The sequence below is a fragment of the Amia ocellicauda genome, chromosome 4 (assembly GCF_036373705.1).
Source record: "Amia ocellicauda isolate fAmiCal2 chromosome 4, fAmiCal2.hap1, whole genome shotgun sequence".
NCBI lineage: Eukaryota > Metazoa > Chordata > Actinopteri > Amiiformes > Amiidae > Amia > Amia ocellicauda.
Window position 1 is genome coordinate 25,667,010 of NC_089853.1, and position 14,540 is coordinate 25,681,549.

Sequence of the window (14,540 nt, forward strand, 5' to 3'; positions counted from 1 at the left end):
CATCATAAATTCAGCATTAACATGCAGCATCAATGTGTACTGCTAACCAATGGACAGAATGCAATGCTTATTAAAAGACCAGTAAAATAACAAATGTATTTACTGGGCCACACTGGCACAGTGGCAGATAGGGCATTGTTGGAACCCCCTATGCAGGTCAACACGCAAGTTTATGAGACCTCAGCTGGCCAGAACAGACACTCAAATCGGCACCACTTTCTACTATATCTTTGTAAATTACTCTGTCATAGAAGTTCCTCCAAGAGAAAGTGGAATTTGGAATCATCTGCAAAATGATGTAAAACCCACCACTGAAAGAATGTATTTTTCATTCCATTGCTACAGGTTACTTTTGATGTGATGGAACAGTTGGATTAGAGACTCATGGAGAGCTTTACTTTAGCCGTGTTCACCAGACGGGACACATAATTCCACCACGTAGGGGTGGCTGGAGAAATGTCTCTTAACCACATCATCCAGAACCTTGGTGCGTCTTGCAGCTGTACTAAACAAACGAGGCTAGGCCACATAAAGTAGAAAATAAAAATACAAACCATTATTTGATAGTGCTGCATGCTTGAGACAATACTAAATTCGGGACGTGCGCAAAATGCAACGAATGAAACTGGCACATGGATTTCGTTACCTCACCTTCACTTGAAAGCTGTTTAGTTGGTCAGACTTACCTGCGGCTCCATCTTATGATTGAATAGTTGACAGTGCGCATGCGTGGCGCAAGCGGTTCAATGCGCAGTTTTCCCGCCAGTTGTGGGAGCTGATGCGCACATGTGACACAAATTTCACTGGAACACACACAGAGCGCATGCGCGATGCAAATAAACCCCAGCCACGTTAGACTATAGTGCCGTGATCGCAAAGTGAAAGGAGGTCTTTGTTCTTTGAAGAGAAAATAAAGGGGGCAGAAGGAAACGTACTAAAATGACATGAAATATAGTGATGATAAATATAGTGATAATAAAATAAAGTGATAAGAATAATAATATAAATTAAATTGATATTATGCAGGCTACATTCTCTCGTCATTTTAATTGCTTCTGGCCAAGCGCCGCTTATTACTATGACCGCTCGTCACTGCTATACATAATAACCTTTCAAAGTCCGTCTTGAAAATGACCAAATCTAAAAAGAAAAGAGTCACGCTGTCCCGCTTCAGCATGTCAATGTAGCAAAAGCCCGATCAACATGCAGACCCGATCAGGACCCAAGTTAATCATTTTATCATTAAATCACACCGATGCAATGTTAAACGGCCAAACCTCCCCCTTTAAAATAAATCAACTTTTTCTCATTACCGCGGTGGTACTTGCGAGCCAAGCTAATCAGTGCTCTCACAGACCCGCTCCAGCTCCCTCCACCCCCCCTGGGGAGTGTAATCAAAAGCGATATGTTTGCTTTTTAATACTTTCCTGCGTTCCCCTCGTACAAAAGAGGCCATAATCAGTTTTGTTTTAATGCATTTTGTCTAATTTAGCAGAGTCAACAGTAATTTGCTGCTGTGGAGAGATAATGGTATGCGATTTAAAAAGCTGATTGAATTCTTGAGTTGGTGCAAAAATGTGTATTAAAATAAACTGATTAAAACCTGCATGATAGTTTTTTTCTTTAACTATCCTATTACAGGTAATCTCCAGAGACTTGCCCAAAACTCACAGACAGAGGGGGGTGGGTCGATAAAACATTTTTTTCAACTAGTGGCATCTATTTTATCCCACCTTGAGTTCTTAACTACTTAGTAGAAGTAATTATTTACTTAATTCCTCAAATTAGCAGATGATCGATTAAAGAGGCCAACTAAAATATTAGAGTCCCAAAACCCTCCAGTTAAAGGACAGACTCCTGTTACCTTTCTAAAGATAGACAGAGTAAACCAAACAAACTGACATCATGCCCAGTGTACTAAAATGATTAGTCACATGGGTCTGGGTCTTCCACCCACATTTATCCCTTTGATTAATTTCTTTAATTTCTTTTCCCGAAATATGATTACAGTTATTTATTTATTTCTGTTGATGCATTGCCTGACAACTTATATTTTCTTCACAAGCCAACAATTAATTCACAAAATTGTCATTGTTTTGACAATGCATGTTCAAGGAGTGGTTGAAACAATAAACAGACTCTGACAGCCTGCGTTTCAATTTGTCAGGAGGGGAATTTAAAATTATTTGGAAAATCTGTGCTGCTGAATTTCTTCTCCACCAATGTAACAGGCACATCTATGCTGGAGTCATTTCTGGCCTTTAGGAGGGCACTAGACAGGGTATGTAGGGCCTTCAAAGCCCAACACTCTGTTAGCTGTAGAAATATATTTGACCTAATCTGAGTGTCTATAAGGTATTGTTTAAGCTATTAAATATTTTATCAATAAATATAATGATGTGTTAAAAACTAAATTCAATATAATGCTTGTAAAGTATTGTTAGGCACCAGTCCTGTAAGATTAACATTTGTTTTTATTTTCTCTATTAATTCTGTGAAGCATGATATTTGTTTTCCATAAGAGACATTATATAATGTAGTATATTGCATTCACTTTTGATTGGCTTTACAGTTTACAGAATATAAATACTATTACTATAAATACTAGCACTAGCTAGCTGGATTCACTGGTTACAAAAACAACAAATAATACAGAAAGTGAACTGGAGGTGCAGAAAACAGTTTTTATTTACAGACAGCTTTAAATACATCTCCCCCAAGGGAACCGGGGCACCCCTATCTCCCTGTCCCCGTGAATGGCTCCCCCGCATCATGGCACCCCCACTGTTCCCCTGGAAGCTACAATAATTCTCCACTCTATAATTTAAATCCCCAAATGATCTGCCCCCCAACACACAGAACCCTACCCTTAACATTACAGTCCCAGATCGCTCCCATACACACATTTATAAGTACATGTACTGAGTTCAAGGATACACATTAGTAGTAGCATAAACAGTACTCAATAGCAGCTGGTGCTCGTTTATGCTGAATGATTTGATAGACAGATGTAAAGCTTGCAGGTTGACCATTCATCTTGCTCCGAATCGGCGTGGTCCTTAGCATCAGCCTCACATAATCACAACATTAAATCACAATTTACCCCTCACTTTTGACCCAGTCGTGTCCTCAGAGTCACAATCAAATCTCAGACAAGCTATTGACTCCCCGAGGGCATGACTACAATATTATTTTTCATTCCAATGATCTTAAAAGCATTTAAGTTCCCAGAGTTGTGGCACTGAACTTGAGGCTCGCTGGTGAGATTTGTTTGATTTTTCACTGTTACAGGCAAAAGAGAATATCAGCTATGGCCACTAACCAAGGCTTACCATCTACACTGGTAAAACATTTTTACCTCAGGGTCAAGGAAGTCCGTAGCCAGGTGGCCAGACTAATCTCTTCTAAACTATTTTGTGTGGTTAATTCAAACCCTACTCTAAAAAGAATTATCCACTGAAGGTGACCATACACCCCCCTACAGACCACCACCACTCTTCAGAGAATCTTGAACACATAAAAACAGAAAAAAACTGTCAGTGCAGGGTCCTTTATGTCATAAATAATGAAAACATCTAAAGACTTTGTGAACTCGATGATTGGTTACAAATCCCATCTCACGCATGTGCCTCTAGGGTTCATGAAATCCCATTTGAGAAGAACTGAAATATTAATTCTAAAACATAAAAAAATAGATATATAACACAGCAGATAAGCAAGGTTTTCCAGCCTGGACATCATAGAAGCTATATTTACGTCATGGACTAGAAATCAGTGAGTCAAAAACATTACCCCCAAAGGTACATGGTATTTGATTGATTAATGGTCCCCTGTACATATAACTCCATTAACGTAGTGTCAGATTGTTAAATTACTTGGTGTAACTTTAAACTGGTTTTAATATTTTTTAAGTATAAATTAAATTGTCAGGCTTGCCGACAGGTATAATTGGTTTGTGTTCTCAAAAATTCAAATCTGCTTTTCTGTTGGGGTGCCCCAAAAACAAAAAACAGATCTGTAACCTCCACAATAGTACTGGCTACACATTACCAGATCAGGAATTTTCACCTTGTTTGTGCTGCTTGGGTTAGATAGATAGTCTTATCTCATCCCTTTATCTTATCTCAGTGGTCAAGCTTTACAATTACTGATAAGGCAAAATAAATGAAAAAGAGAGCTTTGCAGGAGCCACATTATATTTGTATTGATTAACGGGAACAATTGAGGATAAAGGAAGGTAATTGAGGATACAATTAATAATAGGCACATTTACAGTTCAGTAAATTCTTAGTATTGTAATAAAAGCAGCATTTATTTGATCCAGCAACTTGTATCAATATTCTACTGATTTACACCATGAACATATTCATGTAAAGAAGACATGTCTTCTTAGATTACTACTACAACAAGCTAAATATGATAATAGCAAAGAACCAGGAAATAAAATACTTAATCCTAAAACAGTTTCTGCATCTTGAATATAGTTGCAACATAATGAGTTGAGATACAATGACAGTGCCACCCCACATTTGATAAAAGTTTCTTAATTATTAGCAATAAAGCTACATGTACAAACAGCAATGTACTGATTAAATAAATGCCACTGTCATCGAAGGTGTTACATTAATTAAAATGCAAATATGTAGTATATAATAATAGGATAATCACTAAATGTTGAACATACAGTAATGGGATAATTGTTTAGTGATTGCTAATTACTGTGTTACTGTGGATAACACATTGTTGTCTTGTGGCTAGAGGACTAAATTAAAGTCATGTAGCAACTTTTGAAAGATCGGTGAAAAATCCCAGTTATAGGAGCAGTTTCCTTGATTGGGAAGAGGCAGGACTGAATGAAGCACAATGCTGATTGATGTCATGTCATAGTGAGCATTTGAGAAAGGTAATGACACCATAGAAAAATAAAAATGCCAAACTTATCATAAGGACATATTGGACAAACCCCCACACCTTCTCATGCTGTTTATTTTAACCTTTATTGTTTTAACATTGACGTACTGTATCTTTTTCTGATAAGTTACATGTGCATTTATTCTGTATGCCTTTTATACCTGTAATTTGGCAATACCATAGTAATGTTCAATCCAGTTTAACAGGACAGGTTTAAACAATAAACTACATGTCCATTGAGACATATGCATTGTCAAGGAATCCACTTGTTTTACACTGGAAGTCTGGGACCATGAGCAAAAGGGATGGACACCGATCTCTCTATGGAGTCTTTGGTGTCGGGTATGTCAAACATTTCCCCCTCTGACTCTGGCAGTGCTTGTCCCATCCTGCATGTCCCCCAGGGATCTTTGCAACACAGTCAACTGTTAGCAAAGCCTTGATCTGAACCCACATCCCCCAGGGTTTCCTTTAAATTTGACTTCCCGCTTTAGCCAAAGTTAAGTATGTTTCCCTTTCAACAATGGGTGCAGGAAAATAACTGCTTGTTAATTCCCCATATTTCTCCTTCCCACAATGTTGTTGTTAATTAATCACTTGTCTTACGACCAATTAAGAAATACTGTCAAGATATTGTTATTAACCCATATCAGTGTCCCTTTCACTCATTATGTTGTAAGGAAGACATTAAAAGTGTCAGGAAGCACAGTTCCGGCAAGATTATGTGTTTATCCTTGGTAGGGTGATAATTAAGACACTTCCACTACATTTGATGCATACAACTCATTGTGTGCCAGTTGGTGATAAACAGAACTCCAAACAGCCTTATTTTTGGTGCTTTATTTACAGTTATATGTGTATTTTTATTAGTTTCTTTAGTTCTTACTTATATATGTATGTTATATTTTCCTTACTTATTTTTTTACAAAGATAGTACCCCCCAAGACATTGTACTCCACATTTTAAAAACACGATATGTACTTCCAACAAAAAGGTTAAACTTCTTCCATCACAATGAAGAAATTATGGTTCTGAATAGATTTACTCCTTATCTATTGCTGTGTTTCAATCTGTATCAATTAGGGGCACTTTCAAGTCTCAGAGGAATGTTTTTTCTTTTTTCTCTTTCTTGGGACATCTCCATTTTCAATTGTTCTTCTTGGTTTGATTAATTCTGGATCATCCATTAGCATACCCCTTGTAGCAGATACTGTTATTGCACAGAGCTTTAATACAACAGCCTGAAAATATTCCTTCACTTTATCAAGCTGCTAAGTACCCTTCGGAGCTGCCTCCTAATTAATAACCTCATCCTAAACAATGAAACGACTGTCAATGGGGTTTGGACCCAGGCTAAGGTTAGAACTGAGTGATTTGTCAATTGTGCAACTGGTAAGTGAATTGAAGTTGTTTGTTTCTTGTAAATGTTACCAGACTCTGGACTGTCAAAAAGCAGTTTTTTATCTATGCAGATGAGTGGAAGACCATGCAAGGTTAATTAGACAGGGAGAAGACATTGTAATGAAACAGGTGAATGAAAAAGAGGGGGCCCAGAATATATGCGCTTGAATGAGAGCTGTAAGCAAGTGGTTCTGCCATCAGCACTGATACACTCAGAACAATGGGAAAGAGGGAGTAAATGCAGTACAGACCTCTAAGGCAATATAGAGATAGGCTACACTCGGCCTGCTAGATAGGTACATTTGACATTTGACAGATATCATTTTGTCAGTGGTCTGCCATGGATGTCAGATCCATCAGGACTCACAGGAGAGGACGCCATGAAAACTTGATGCAAATAAAGGAGAGCACATTTTAGTGGTAAGCATATCTCTCCTGTTTTAATTAACAATCAATGCCATGTTTAATCAATCATAGTTAAAGGAGACACTGTCAACATCTGCTATTGCTTCTTTCCTTTTAAATGAAAACAGCCTACCTAGGGAATGTTCTTATATGCTTGTACTGTGGTGAAGAACAGACTAAATTCTTCATACGGAGACAGTTATGGCCAATTCAAGTCAGGGTCGATATGAAGAGCACACCATCTGATCATCACTCCTTGTACAGATTAATAATGGCTGAAGGAGATATCTCAAAGATAAGATGTGCATCAGTGATAAATGTGGAATCCGGACATTTGTATTTAAAAGTACAGCATTCTACTTTCATTAAGAAACTACAGCTTGAAGTCAAATGCTTATTATCCTCAGTACCTTCAGCATCCTAGCAGCACCTGCTTATAGGCTGTATTGGCCCACTGTCTCCTATTGGTCACAGATGCTCCATAGAATGGGCATTGTGCCACCAAGGGGGATAATTAACTGATTGGCCAACCATACATGAGGCAGCAATGTCAGTCAATTAACAAGTCCATGTGACAGGGGGGGAGCTCTCCCTATAACAATATATTTAACGTTAATGAATGTGCTGGTGCGTTAAAAAATATCTGATATACACTTAGCAAATTTGGGGTACCATGTCCTAGGAAAAAGTTACTCTAAGAGTTCTTCTGGTGAAGGTGAAGGTGAAAGCAATAAGGTGAAAGCCTCTCTTGCTTACCATTATTAAAATAATTATTTTGTTTCTCATAAAGTAATTAATAATTATACTACTCTAATTTGGAACTGCGTGTCTTTATGAACCTATATTGAATCAGGAATTACTGCTTTCACCTTCACTGGAGGAGCTTTTAGAAAATATATCTATCAATGAAACTGCTTATGTGGGTTGAGGGTTGTGGGGAAGCTGGAGCTAATCCACAACTCAGAAATACACCCAGGACAGGATGCCAGTCCATCACTGGGCAACACACACAGAGCAAGTAAGTAAACCAGAATGCCCAGAGAAAACCCACACAGACACAGGGAAAACATGCAAACTCCACACAGACAGCCCCCCCCCAAGCTGGGACTTGAACCTGGGACCCCAGAGCTATGAGGCAACAGTGCTAACCACTGCACCACTGAAATCTCAAATGTGCATTTGCCTTTGTATTGAGGGGTTTCTGCCCTGCAATCCTACTACACTATCCCTCTCTGTGTCGTTCTCGACGGACTGTTCTTGCTGACAGTCTGATCACGTCCTGCATTGACATTCTCAGTCACCTGGGACAGAGTTGCTCTTCTGTTTTTCCTTACATATCGCAGTAATGCACGAGCATCACGGTCATCGAATATGCACTTTGGACCACAATTTCCAATGTCTTTCCCATAGATCTAAATGCAGATGTAACTGTAGTCACTGTTCCTATTGAAACACTAGCCAGTTGGGCAGTCTTTGTGACTTAAGCTCCTGCCATTCGTGCCCCAATAATGACCCCTCTTTCAAAGTCACTTAGATCCTTTCCTCTTGCTGTCTTGATCCAAAATCAAGGTCAACTGGCCCTGCTCAACTTTTTTATACATGCCACAGAGCATGCTAGGATGTTAATTGCTTAATTGTATCATGCAGTACACCTGTTTGGAGGCATCTGCATTCGTTATGTTCCTTCACTCATTTATTCAGGTATTTCCTTTAATTTGTCACCAGTCTGTATATATATATATATATATATATATATATATATATATACACTCACCTAAAGGATTATTAGGAACACCTGTTCAATTTCTCATTAATGCAATTATCTAACCAACCAATCACATGGCAGTTGCTTCAATGCATTTGGGGGTGTGGTCCTGGTCAAGACAATCTCCTGAACTCCAAACTGAATGTCTGAATGGGAAAGAAAGGTGATTTAAGCAATTTTGAGCGTGGCATGGTTGTTGGTGCCAGACGGGCCGGTCTGAGTATTTCACAATCTGCTCAGTTACTGGGATTTTCACGCACAACCATTTCTAGGGTTTACAAAGAATGGTGTGAAAAGTGAAAAACATCCAGTATGCGGCAGTCCTGTGGGCGAAAATGCCTTGTTGATGCTAGAGGTCAGAGGAGAATGGGCCGACTGATTCAAGCTGATAGAAGAGCAACTTTGACTGAAATAACCACTCGTTACAACCGAGGTATGCAGCAAAGCATTTGTGAAGCCACAACACGTACAACCTTGAGGCGGATGGGCTACAACAGCAGAAGACCCCACCGGGTACCACTCATCTCCACTACAAATAGGAAAAAGAGGCTACAATTTGCACAAGCTCAGCAAAATTGGACAGTTGAAGACTGGAAAAATGTTGCCTGGTCTGATGAGTCTCGATTTCTGTTGAGACATTCAGATGGTAGAGTCAGAATTTGGCGTAAACAGAATGAGAACATGGATCCATCATGCCTTGTTACCACTGTGCAGGCTGGTGGTGGTGGTGTAATGGTGTGGGGGATGTTTTCTTGGCACACTTTAGGCCCCTTAGTGCCAATTGGGCATCGTTTAAATGCCACGGCCTACCTGAGCATTGTTTCTGACCATGTCCATCCCTTTATGACCACCATGTACCCATCCTCTGATGGCTACTTCCAGCAGGATAATGCACCATGTCACAAAGGTCAAACCATTTCAAATTGGTTTCTTGAATATGACAATGAGTTCACTGTACTAAACTGGCCCCCACAGTCACCAGATCTCAACCCAATAGAGCATCTTTGGGATGTGGTGGAACGGGAGCTTCGTGCCCTGGATGTGCATCCCACAAATCTCCATCAACTGCAAGATGCTATCCTATCAATATTTCTAAAGAATGCTTTCAGCACCTTGTTGAATCAATGCCACGTAGAATTAAGGCAGTTCTGAAGGCGAAAGGGGGTCAAACACAGTATTAGTATGGTGTTCCTAATAATCCTTTAGGTGAGTGTATCATCAGCCTATATCGATCCACTGCTGGATGAAGGCCTCAAGATGTTTCTTGAGCTTCAATATACAGCTTTTAATTTCCATAAAAGATAGAATCCTTTGTTTTCTTTTACACATTGCTTCAGGTGCATTAAATAAAACAGAGGAAGAGGAGAACACAACACAACTGACATTCTTAAATTTTACAAATATACTGACCCCTTCTTGTTAAGCTTCCTAACAGCTACACACACACATACACAAACACACACACACACACACATATATATAATAATTTTCTTCTCTTCTTACCACCTTTTCTTTTTTCAGCTTCCCTCCCACGTAAAGCCTATTCTTGGATGCTCAGAGCCAAGGGAAAGATTTTGATTCATCCTCAATAAATGAGCAAACAAGCTCAATAATTAAAAGTGCTTTTATTACAGACTGAACTTCACACCCCATGAAAACCTGCAAAGCTCAAATCAAAGTATTCAACAAGCAGAGTTGGGTTCTTTTCAACTCAGACAGCACAGTCAAAAGCTGTTAGCTAAATTGTGGTCTTGCTATTTGCTATTTATTTATTTATTTATTTGTTTGTTTGAAGCTTAGTGTAAGCTCCACTCAAGATCAGAAAACTACACACTACAGAGACTGGACTGGAAGAGGTTTCTTAAGATGTAAGATAATATAGTATACAATTACTACTACTAATAATAATACATACATATATTACATTACACACTATCTTGAACACATACGTACATGCTATTCATCCCTGTTTTTGCAGTTTGACCCAGTATAGTGGTCCTTACTCCATTGTGCTCAGTCCATATGACTGCAAGAAGCCCATCATACACAGGAATAGATATATCTTGATACAGGGTATTTAACAGATTTTAGATTACATTTCAATATTGATAATATCCACACAGTCACATCTATTAAAGCAAAATAGCATGTATTCTCTGGTCTAACTTGCATTTCATTTACGTAATTACTTTGATTAGTTTATTTAGTTAAGCAAATGTTTTTCGCTGTCTGCATTACAGTAAGCTTTCCCATGCATAAATTAGTCTTTAAACACAAACTGAAAAATGTATATTTAATGGGAAAAATCTTGTTACTGGATAGTTTCAAATAATACCTTGCACTTGTCACATGTATTGAAAGTAAATATTTTCTTGTCTTGGTCACAAATACATATATATAGTAGCACATACACTATCCCAGCATTCTTCACTTTGCATCCCTCCTCCATCCCAAACACCACTTTTGAAGCAGCAAAGTTGGGGGGGAGTGGGGGTTCCAATGGTCAGGTCATCGTTCCCTTAGTTGAGTGAGTCTAGGCCAAACTAAACTCTATTTATCATCTGCTACTTCAATCTATTGGGGTTGTCTGAACTACTGAATGTAGTAATTAAAAAGCAAGCTATTAGTTATTGCTATTCATACAGGTTTTTTAACCTCATGTCCTCATGTCTCATGCCTCATGTCTCTCATGTCCTAAAAGCTGTTAAACCGTTTTTTTATTTTTACTATCACTAATGGGAATTTTCATAATTGTTTAAAGATGTGGGTGTTAAACAGAATTCATTTATGAAATAAATAAGAAAGTTATAAGAAATAATTACTGATACTTTATTGTTTTCAACTTTAAAACTATTTAGCCTCCTTTACCCAGTCAAAACTGCATAGTAAAGACACATGTCCATGGAAATTTAATAAACAAACGAACAAACAAAAACCAAAAACATTTACATATAAGTTACAAGAAATGCAATAGAAGATCCCTGCTGAGGAATGCAGAATATATTCTGCTCTATTTATAAGTAAGACAGTATCTGCAACTCATGTCTGAAAGGTTATTGTTTGGTTTTAAGGAACCAAAATGCTACATTTATGCTCAAAAGTGCATTATTATTATTATTATTATTATTATTATTATTATTATTATTATTAATAATAATAATAATAATAATAATAATAATAATAATAATAATAATAATAATAATAATAATAATAATAATAAGTGCATTATGGCAGATATCCCAGTATTTAATTTAGCATAAAAAGGCAAGTTTTTTTTTTTTTTTTTTTTTTTGCAGGACTCACTTGTAAATGGATACTTTCGAAGACCTAAATATATTTCAAAATCTTGTTTTGATTCAGTGAGCACTGATAGCTGTTAATAATCAGCGTACCATGAGGGGATGTGCACACAGGCATTTACCAGCACCGAGAACAATAAAGGTCTCCAAATTAAGCCCTAGAGGACACCTTTATCACAGTGCAATTTTAGTGTGTACCTCCAGCCATGTCAGCTGTTCGCTTTACAATATAACATCATAAATATCAAGTTTAATTTAAGGTATCCGTCAATAAGCCAATTTCGTGGAGCTAATCCTCTGACACAGGGTGATTTATTTGAACAAAAAGGGTGCGGGGGTCAAGCAGGAAGCAGTTTTACCATGGCCTTAGGCATTATCTTCTTGCTGTGGTTCATAACTACTGATGAAAGTGTTGAAAGTGTATAGTAACGGTGAGCCGTATCTCAGCACTGTATTCTGGGAGAGGAGTTCAGACACGCAGTAGGGAATAGTCCAGCATGCTGGTATGGCATCTTCCATATGCCCATTGTGCCAACCTCTCACCATGGGTGACACCCCCTTCTAACGACATATAATACCACTTCCTTTTAGCAAAGTTAGCAGTAAGACTGAAATTAACTTATACATTATTTAAACAGTTTTAAGCAAATTAAAATACTACTACTACTACCACTGCTTATTCTATTACTAATGGTGATGATGATAATAATAACAACAACAACAATAATAATAATAATAATAATAATAATAATAATAATAATAATAATAATAATAATAATAATAATATGTATTATTATTATTATTATTATTATTATTATTATTATTATTATATGAAGAAGAAGAAGAATTACCAATACAGACATTATGAAATGTATATGGCAGTGCAATAAAGATACCTTAAGAAAAATGCCAATTGAAAAATCACATGACAAATAACTGTACTAAAACTACATTTGTCAAACCTTTATAGAATTAATATATTTCATGGTCTGAACAAGTACATTATGCTTTCAAGCTAAAGTCTTTGGATGTACAATATGTGTGATTTAAATTTAGCTTTAAAACATATTTATTTTCTTATTAGGGAGCCTCATTGACTGGCAAGATATCGTATAACTTGAACTGGAAACCAGCTTTCTTTAAAAAATAAAATATTTCAGCACTGAAATGTTTTCATTGTATAAGTGGTTTCGAAGATGGATGGATGGATGGATGGATGGATGTTTTCATTGTGCATACTTTATTGTGCATTTATTACATAACTTGTAATACCAATAAATAACATTTTTCTTGCAATTTGTGAAGTCAACCCTACTCTCCCATTAAATATGACTTGTCATGTCTCAGATCAGAGTGCAAATAATGATCTTTGTGTGGGAAGCAAGGGCCTATATATATATATATAAGTATTTAAATTAAAACTAATAATATAATAATAAAATAAAATAAAATAATAATTTCTACTGCTTAAATTAAAGCAAGTTTAAATATAATAATATTATAAGAGGCCTTTGGATACAGATTCATCAGGAGAAAGTTCAGAGAAATTAACACAATGATCTGGACCTGTTCACACCTACCTGGAGCAAAGACCATATATATAAGAATAGACAGGAACAAACACTGACAACATGTGCATGTGGTAATTCTTTAAAATAGTATTGAAGGTGGTATGGATACTGTGTTATAGACTGCTCAGAAAAATGAAGGGAACACATAATCATCACAGTATCAAGTCAATTAAACTGCAGGGATATCAATCTGTCCAGTTAGGAAGCCTAAGCGATTGTGAATCTATGTCACCTGTTTTGGTGCAAATGAAAGTGACAACAGGTGCACCGGAGAGGCAACAGCAAGAAAACCCCCAACAAGGGAATGGTTTTGCAGGTGTTGGCCACAGACAATTGCTCTCTCCTTATCCTTCCTGACTGATTCTTCTCTAGTTTTGTGTTTTGCTAGTGTCCTTGTCACTACTGGTAGCAAGAGGCGGTACCTGCAGCCCATTCAGGTTGCACAGGTAGTCCAGCTCCTCCAGGATGGCACATCCATACATGCCGTCGCAAGAAGGTGTGCTGTGTCTCCCAGTACAGTCTCAAGAGCATGGAAGAGATACCAAGAGATGGGCCGTTACACGAGGAGAGCTGGACAGGGCCGTAGAAGAGCATCAACCCAGCAGCAGGATCGATATCTGCTCCTCTGTGCGAGGAGGAACAGGAGAAGCACTGCCAGAGCCCTACAAAATTACCTTCAGCGGGCTACTGATGTGCATGTTTCTGACCAAACTGTCAGAAACAGACTCCATGAGGGTGGCATGAGGGCCCGACGTCCTCTAGTGGGACCTGTGCTCACAGCCCAGCACCATGCAGCTCGATTGGCATTCACCAGAGAACACCAGAGTTGGCAGGTCCGCCATTGGTGCCCCGTTCTCTTCACAGATGAGAGCAGGTTCACACTAAGCACATGTGACACACCTGAAAGTGTCTTGGAGATGCTGTGGTGAACGTTATGCTGCCTGCAACATCATCCAGCATGACCGGTTTGGCGGTGGGTCAGTGATGTTCTGGGGTGGCATATCCTTGGAGGGTCGCACAGACCTCCACGTGCTAGCCAACGGTACCCTGACTGCTGTTAGGTACCGGGATGAAATCCTCAGACCCACCGCTGGTGCAGTGGGCCCTGGGTTCCTCCTGGTGCAGGACAATGCCCGGCCTCATGTGGCCAGAGTATGTAGGCAGTTCCTGGATGACGAAGGCATTGAT